Consider the following 8,929-nt stretch of genomic DNA (forward strand, 5'->3'; position numbering starts at 1 on the left):
TCTCAGGAATGAGTGAGGACTCCCGGATGGTCACAGAGAGGAGGCGGGCAGCAGTGGTGGCTGTCCTGAGACACAGGAGTCGTCCTCTGTGTTTGTGACCCTGGGACTGCAGTCTGGCCGGGTGGTGTTGGATAGAACTATTCATGGCTTAGCATGTCCTGGGTCAACGGAGAACAATGGCTTTCACCTGGGGCTGCCTTTGTCCCTTCCAGATCTCTGCTGTGTTGTCCCTTCCGGATCTCTGCAGCGTTTGGAGACATTTTTGTGCCTCACAAACCAAAATGTGTCATGAGTGGGGAGAAGTCTGGAATGCTACCAGATAGCCCTTGGTGCACAGGACAGTCACCATGACCCGCATGACAAGTTCCCCAGATCCTGGTGTCAGTAGTCCAGAGGTTAGAGCCCTGACTTGGAGGCTCTGGCAGTACAGGATGGTTGGCCCTCTGAGGGATGTTAGGCAATTTTACTTTTGCAGAGTGCTTTGAGATCTTTGGATAAAAGTTGCTGTGTACATTTTGTAAAAACTCATGCTGCTACATGCTCTCAGGCTTCAGGGAGGCTTTTGGCAAGGTCTGACTCAGCCTATTCCCAAATTTTAAAAATGTCTTTCCTTTCCTCCCCTCTCCTCCTCTCCCCTTCTATTCTCTTTCCTCCCTTTCCCCATCCTCCCCTCCCCTCCCCTCTCCTTTCCTTGGGATGCCCCCCTTACATACATCATACACACACACACACACACACCCTGAGTGTGGCACAGGCATTTGTGGTCACTTGTGAAGCCCCCAGGTACAGTTTACCACCCAAGTGTCTTCCTCAATTGCTGTCCACTTTATTTTTTGACACAGGATCTCTAACCTGAACCTGAAACTTAACGACTGGTAAGCGTGGCTGGCCAGCGAGCTCCAGGGGTCCACCTGTCCGCACAGTGCTCACATTGTACACCTCCCACCACATCTGGTTTCTGTGTGGGTGCTGGTGATCTGAACTCAAGGCTTCATGCTTGTGTGGCAAATATTAATTTTTTTTAAGGCAAGGTCTCATAAGGCCCAGGCTAGCCTTGAACTTCCCGTGTAACCAAGGATGCCTTTAAACTCCTGATTTTCTTGCCTCTGTTGCCTGAACTCTGGGATGACTCGCATGCGTTGATGCGCTCTGTTTATGTGGTGGTGGGGTCTGAGCCCATGCCCCCTACATGCTAGGCAGGCAGACAGGCACTCTGCGTCTCCAAGGCCACGTTGTTTGAATGTTGAAACCTTGATCCTGCACCATCCTATTATACGTCGTCTCTGGCATGTTATCACGAGAGAACATTCCACACTGATCTTGGAACCCCAGGACCAGCTGCTCTGACAGCTCAGCCACATGTAAAGTTAGGGCAACACACCCGAGTTTCCAGGGTCCTCTTTCTCTGTTCCAGGGAAATTCTCTTCAGTAGCCCCTCGGGTATCACGGAGATTGATGAAGAAGGGTAAAAACCACTTCCAGAGTGGACACTTTCAAGAGTCATATTTATTGTTTCCAAAATCATCTAGAGAAAAAAAATACCACCCACGCAGACAATAGAGTTTTAAACCAAGCCTGCTTCAGACTTAAGTTATTTCCTTCCCGCAAAGCTTGTCAAAATGCAAGTGTGTCCCGTGCAGTTGGCCTGAAAAGCAGCTCTGTGTGTAGTGTACTTTAGGAGTTCCTTTGACTTTGGTGGATATATAGACCAGATTCAATGGGTTGTGAATCTGGGGAAATAATTCATCTTCAGGGACAGGTCATGCACTTAGAATGTGGAGAATCGCTTCCTGACAGAAAGTTTATTTGACTGAAAAGGCATTTGATTGGAAAAGAAAAAATAACCACTGAAGATCAGGTAAAGATGCAAAATGTCTCTTTTTTTGTTTTTTTTTTTTTAAACAAGGTTTCTCTGTATTGTTTTGGAGGCTGTCCTGGAACTCGCTCTGTAGACCAGGCTGGCCTTGGACTCACAGAGATCTGCCTGCCTCTGCCTCCCGAGTGCCACCAATGCCCAGCCCAAGATGCAAAATTTCTAACTGCAAAAAATTTGATTTTGGCTAAGAAAACTCTACCTCATCGTCCATAGAAGAACATTCTGCCAGCTGTGTTAATATCTTTCCTCCATTACTCCCTCCCCCCCTCCCTCCCTCTCTCCCTCCCTCCCTTCATTTTACAGGATCTCATATAGCCCAGGCTGACCTTATACTTGCTATGTAGTCCAAGAAGACCATGTACTTTCAATCCCCCTGCCTCCATCTCCTGAGATCTGGGATTACAGATGTGTACCACCATGCCTGGGTTTTGGTGCTGGGGATTGAACCGAGGACTCTACACGTGAGGCAAGCATACATACTATTGTATAGTCAGGGATGACTCTGAACTCCTGATTCACCCTCATCAACCCCAAGTGCTGGAATTCTAGGTGTGCTCCACCACACCCAGTTCATGCTGTGTTGGAATTAAATCCAGGGCATCAGGCATGTTAGACAAGCACTATACCAACTGAGCCGCTGAATTCTGTCCCCCGCTATAGTACATCAGTTTAACAAATTCCTGTAGTGGATGTTAAAAGTCCTAACAACATCACGAGCTGGAAGGCACCACTGGGGAACTCCAAAAGGACCAATCAGGAGACGACTCTGAGAGTCAGTAAGCTCCAAAGCTACTTATCTGGGAGCCACAAGTAGGCTGTCAGCCTTTGAGTTCTGTGGGATAGGTGTTTCTCTAGACTTTTCTTTTTTTCTTCGATGCTTGAAGGGCATTATGGGAACGCAGTTGGCTCAGAGTGATGACATTAACGTTATGAATAATGCTTGGGGGCTAGACTCTCGATGCTGGGAACTGGCTGTTAGATTCCCAGAACGTTTTGCATAATGAGGTCGGGATGCCGGGCCAGCAGAATGACTGTTGGATGGGAGCGAGCCACAGAAAGCATGGGAGGGGCACATCAGAAATGAACTACTCAAGCAGAACTCTGCAAGCACTCTGCTGCTGTGTGTGGTGTGGTGTGGTGGTGTGGTGTGGTGTGGTGTGGTGGTGTGGTGTGTGTGGTGTGGTGTGGTGTGGCGTGGCGTGGTGTGGTGTGGTGTGGTGGTGTGGTGTGTGTGGTGTGGTGTGGTGGTGTTCACTTCGGCTGACTTCATTCCTAAATTCAGCCTGAAAGTGATCTTCAGTGCTCCTAAGTGTGCTTTCCCATCCCAACTCCCTCTCCCTGTTCTCAGCCATGGCAGAAACCCCCAAGAGCGTGGAGAAGCCAGTAGCTGCATCTCAGCTCTTTGGACTTTTGTTCTATAAGTGAAAGAATGGAATGAAGTAAAAAAGAAAAAACAAAGACAAAACATGACCTGGTTGCTAGCACATTAAGGTAGGAGTCAAGTCTTTAGGTACAAACTGAGGGATTCCTTGTGTGTACAGCAAGTGTACTTGTTAAGAGAGAGAGAGAGAGAGAGAGAGAGAGAGATGTGTGTGTGTGTGTGTGTGTGTGTGTGTGTGTGTGTGTGTGTGTCATAGGTCGGGTTGATGTTGGGTGTTTCTCTCTCTCTCTCTCTCTCTCTTCTTTTCAAGACAGGGTTTCTGAGTACCCTAGTTGTATCAACAATTACTCCATAGACTGCGTTGAACTCAGAGGTCTGCCTGTCTCTGCCTCCCAAGTGCTGGGATTAAAGGTGGTGCCACCATCTCTGTCTGGGTGTCTTTTCTCCACGGAACACCATTTTTTATTTCTGAGTCAGCGTCCCTCACTGAGCATGGAGCTCATTGATTTGACTAGACTGACTGCCCGACGAGCTTTGGGGATCCAGCCGTTTCCGCCACTTCGTGGCACCGCCGTTCCTTTTCCTGCGGGTGCTAGGGATCTGAACTTGGGCTGGGATGTTTGCCATGCAGACACTTTACTGACTGAGCCACCTGCCCAGCTGCAAATGGAACCCTTATAGGGAAGACTGAAGAGATGTGCAAGAGTATTGATTAGTGCTACAGTCAGTAAGAGCATTGTCTATTAAGATTTTCAAAACTCACTGCCAACTAGTTATGAGGCCCAATAGTGTGTGGCAGAGCCCCAGTAAACTTTATTGTAAGGGACCGGGTAGTAAATACACTAGGCTAACTGATCACTTGGTCTCTTTAGCAACTTCTCATATAGTATGAAAGCAGCTACAGACAGTACAGATGGGCTACGTGCCAATAAAACTTTATTGTAAGGGACCGGGTAGTAAATACACTAGGCTAACTGATCACTTGGTCTCTTTAGCAACTTCTCATATAGTATGAAAGCAGCTACAGACAGTACAGATGGGCTACGTGCCAATAAAACTTTATTGTAAGGGACCGGGTAGTAAATACACTAGGCTAACTGATCACTTGGTCTCTTTAGCAACTTCTCATATAGTATGAAAGCAGCTACAGACAGTACAGATGGGCTACGTGCCAATAAAACTTTATTGTAAGGGACCGGGTAGTAAATACACTAGGCTAACTGATCACTTGGTCTCTTTAGCAACTTCTCATATAGTATGAAAGCAGCTACAGACAGTACAGATGGGCTACGTGCCAATAAAACTTTATTCGTGTCGCCAGGGATGTAGCTCCATTGGGATAGTACTTGCCTAACATGCGTGATGTGTGGTACTGGATTCAATCCCAGCACCACATGAACTGGGTCTGGTGGTACAGTACTGTAATTTCAGCACTCAGGGCCAGGAGTCCAGGTAAACCAGGAGTTCAGCCATCCTTGGCTACATAGACAGTTCAAGGCTGGCCTGGGATATATGGGACTGTCTCAAAAACACACAACAACAAACAAAATTTAAAAAACCCACAGTAAGGACACTGAAATTTGGTTTTTCATGTAATTTCCACAAGGCACAAACTGGTTTTCCTCTTTTTTACTTTTCAACAATTTAAAAATGTGAAGCACATAGTTGATTTGTCTTATGGGCTATCCCTTACTGACTGCTGGTACCAAGTAACTTTGGGATCAGACAGACTGGGCTTAAAGTATGGTCCCACATAACCTTTAGCAAGTTGCTTGACTTGCCTGGGGTGGGGAGGATCCCCTTTGTAAGCTTCAGGTCCCTCGTGTGGAAAATGAGGATACAACATCTCCTGCTAATGGTTACTACAGGGATTAAAAAGATGGCATGGGTCTGGGTGGATGCTTGGATAGGTGAAGTGCTTGCTGCACAGGCCTGACGACCTGAGTCCAGATCCCCGTCGTGCGTATAACATGTCTGTAACCCTACCATCAGGAGGTAGGTGGAGACAGACGGATCCACAGAGCCCTCCCACCAGGCCGTCTAGCCAATGGGTGAGCTCTGTGTTCAGGTCTCAAATGATAAGGTGGAGAGCTGTAGTGGAGTCCACTCCTGGCCTCTGTGTGCACAGAGGTGCTCCAGCACAGACGCACGCTTCACGCACATCCACAGCAAAGACTGCGAGAGCAAATGCCTGCATGCTGCTCTCCTTCAACAAATGGCAACAAGATAATTAAATACAAATCTTCCAAGCTCCTAGAGCCAGGCCATTGTCACTCACATTTGCAGTGCTAACACACCGTTGTGTGAACCTTTGAAGGTGACACAGGCCAGATTGTCCTCAGCTCTGTCACTAGCTTTTTCCCACCTGAACGTTTCCATCCGAACATGTCTCTGTCGTCTCTGGCAGAGCTCAGGGCTGTATCGCCCTTCCCACATGGACAGATCAGTTAACACGCAAAAACACGCCTTTCCTGAGTCCTCTTACGTTGCTCCAGGTAGAAACTTGTCAGGTTCAAGTTGTAGTTTATACCCAGATGTTGTGTTGCAGGATGGTCCACATCGGATGGAGCTGGCAGGGACAAGGAAGATTCTTTGCTTTTGCTTTTGCTCAGGGGTAGAGCAAGGGGTGGCTGTGAACACCATGCCTGGTGGCTTTGTCGTGAGGTCGTATAAGCAAGCACTCAGAGAAACAGTGCCCCAGTAAGTCCCCGCCTCAGAGCCTCGAAGTCACAAACCTTTCTCCTGAATCTCTCACAACAGCTTTTCAAGAGATATTCCTGTCCCAGCAAAAATCAGTCTTCAGCCAGCCGAACTCAGCAGCTTAGCTAGACGTCCATTGGAATGACTCGCCCACAGGAACCCAAGCCATCATCAACGGAGACGCTTGCACAGCCATGCTTACTAAAGCACTGTTCACAACAGCCAGGGCAGAGAGTTGGTGTTTGTGCCCACCCACAGAGACATGGATACAGAAAGTGTGACATAAAAATATAACAGGTACTAGCCAATCATTAAAAAAGAACAAAATCCCATCATTTATAGGAAAATTGATGAGGGTCAGGAAGCTTCAGATGAAATGAAATCAGCTAGCTCCAAGAAGATAAGAATTACATGTTTTCTCATGTATGGACCATAAGGAAGGAGAGGCATGAAAATAGAAGGGAGGATACCAGAGGAAAGAAAGGGAGTCAGGGAGACACTAGATTCAAGGATAAGAGAGGGCTGGATGTGACCGCGCACACGGAAGCATCCAAGTTAAACCCACTGCTTTACACGGTTTCCCTGTCTTACCTTGGAGTCCCAGGCCTCCGGGAAAACCTCTGCTTCAAAACATGAAGTGGCCGTCCGTCTCCTGAGGAAAGGCGCCAGGACTGACATCTGGCCTCCACACTCAGGCGCACAGATGTGTACAGATCACCACACAAAAAGTAACAGTGTTAAAGTGGGATGCTTGCAGGGAATCATAAGCAACAGCAGGGATGAGAGAGGATAGCAGGGGGAGAATATTATTAATAATAGATTACGTTGTGATGTGTCTGGGGGAAGCATGGCTACCGCACGTCATATCATGATGGGGCTATGTCCCTCCAAGTGTTTCCCAGGCTGAGCCTTACCGTAGAAGACTCTATTTTATAATCAGCTTTTATTTACTTCACTTTGAGGGAGGATGACTTCAGCCCCGCCCCCGTGGGATCAGGAACCGACACCCTCTGAAGGGTACCACCCATTCCTCCCCAGGACAGACTGATAAATGAATTATTCCTGGGAATAGAAAGGTAGCCATGGGAATGAAAATTAAAACTGCAGGGGCAGATCCATGGAACCATGCCCAAGAATTTATCAGACACGCCAGGCCAAGAGAAGAGTATAACTCCCTCCCCTAGACCCCCAAAGTGATGGGCGCCTAACCCGGTGATGGCATGGCACCACGCTAACCTGTCACCAGAGACCCGGCATTTGTGTCAAGGACTGACAGGCAGTGGACTCCCCCGGCCGTCCTTGGATCCATTGGATCCTCTGCTGTGGATGTGAATACGTAACCCCTTGTCCATCCACCTGTTCACCAGTCTGGACTTGATCCATTTCCTGCTCTCAGATCTTGGTTAGGGCTTCTGGCTCACAGCTCTCAAACCTGACTCTAGTAGCTTCCAATGCAGCTACCTCCTGACACTGGTTCATTATCTTATCTGTTCAGATTATTCGCCTGCATCTGAAACCTTTTGAACTCTGTCCGGTCTCTTTAGCTTGTATCCATTCTGCAAACCACTCATATGCACATAGATAGATACTTACTCTGTGCTATGCCATAAGAAAGTTGAGATTAATAATTAATGGAGGCCAGCCTGGTCTGCATAGTAGGTTCTAGGATACTTAGGGCTATATAGAGAGTCCCTGTCTTAAAGGCAAAACAAAACAAGACAAAAACCAAAACAAATATTAGTAATTAAGAGTGGACTAAGATACTGTGTTTGCCTCAGCCAGGCTACCAAGATATTCAGATTATATGACAAATTTCTCTTATTGAAACTGCTAAACCTTGTACATTTATCTTTATTTGTAAATTCTGACATTTTAGAAAGACACAAATGTATTTGTCTATGTTTCTGGCATTGCATGTTCATGACAATTATATGTGTGAAAATATGAAGGGATGAATTTTGAAATAGGTGTATTTAAAAGATAATATTACATATTACTAAGCCAACAATGAAAACCAAGAACAACACTAGGGAATCCATAAAGAAAAAGATTTCAAAGCTTTAGACAGACAAAGGATTGGTGACAGTGCCAGTCCAGCTCTGCCCCACCCTAAGGCCAAAGGAAGACTCACCATGCTGACCTAGTAGATCTTAAGTAGATTGAGATCTTCCAGGTATTTCTCCCTGGGAGGCTTGCCTGAAGTTAGCAGAGCAGTCGGAACATGGCCGAGAAGCGGAGCCTGCTCTGAAGCAATGTTTGCCCTCTCCTTATCCATCACAGCTCTCCCTCCCCTCTACTCTTTCTCATCCCTTCTCCTCTGCCTTCCGTCATTACTCATGCCCGCCACCCACTCTGAGACAGGAGCTCAAAACGTACTGTGTAGCCAAGGATAACCTCACACTTGTGAGCCTCCTGCCTCTATGGCCCCAGAGCCAGGGTCCTAAGCGTGCACCACCATACTCACACCCAAAATATGAGGAGCTACAGACCGGACCTAGGATGTCATGTACGCTACCAACCGAACTATGCCCCACGCCCCTCGCTCATGTCTTTCTGCACTCGTTTCTCCCAGCTTTGAGCTGCTTGCTCTCTCTCCGACTCTGTAATAAAAAATGATCCAAGAGTCATTTGACTTACAGGAACAGTGGTTTCCTGAAAGCCTACTGACTCTGAAATGCCTTTTGGTGTTGGTGGTTTATAAACTGCTGGCCTGAAGCCCACATGATGACCTCTAGAGATTCCCATGGCTTTCGTGGCTGTGGAAGTCTTCCATGTGGGAAACTGTTCTCTGTGAAAGTTGATAAACCACCCCAAGGCGAGGGATCCCTTTAATCTGTGGTGGCAATCTCTTAGTAAGTGCTGGCCAGTGCTGTGGGCCACCCCTCTGACTCCTGACGGTTAGCAGGGCATCCCCTCAGAGAGGATGTTTTCAAAGCAAACGTTTGAAGTAAGCACCGTGCATGTGGCGGCAT

General features: G+C 47.4%; 1 long non-coding RNA gene across 2 annotated transcripts; it reads right to left on the reverse strand.

Annotated features, from left to right (window-relative positions):
* Positions 1 to 4,176: 4,176 nt before the first annotated feature.
* Positions 4,177 to 8,604, reverse strand: LOC121135709. 2 transcript variants are annotated; one of them, XR_005872808.1, is made up of 3 exons: positions 8,089 to 8,604; positions 6,549 to 7,653; positions 4,177 to 5,826 (listed from the first exon to the last, which is right to left on the reverse strand). It is a non-coding gene; the product is annotated as an uncharacterized LOC121135709 (long non-coding RNA). The 2 variants fall into 2 exon arrangements; XR_005872807.1 differs by having other exon boundaries at positions 6,549 to 8,604.
* Between the last annotated feature and the right edge of the window lie 325 nt (positions 8,605 to 8,929).

This window comes from Mesocricetus auratus, unplaced genomic scaffold (genome assembly GCF_017639785.1).
Source record: "Mesocricetus auratus isolate SY011 unplaced genomic scaffold, BCM_Maur_2.0 Super-Scaffold_100041, whole genome shotgun sequence".
Lineage (NCBI taxonomy): Eukaryota > Metazoa > Chordata > Mammalia > Rodentia > Cricetidae > Mesocricetus > Mesocricetus auratus.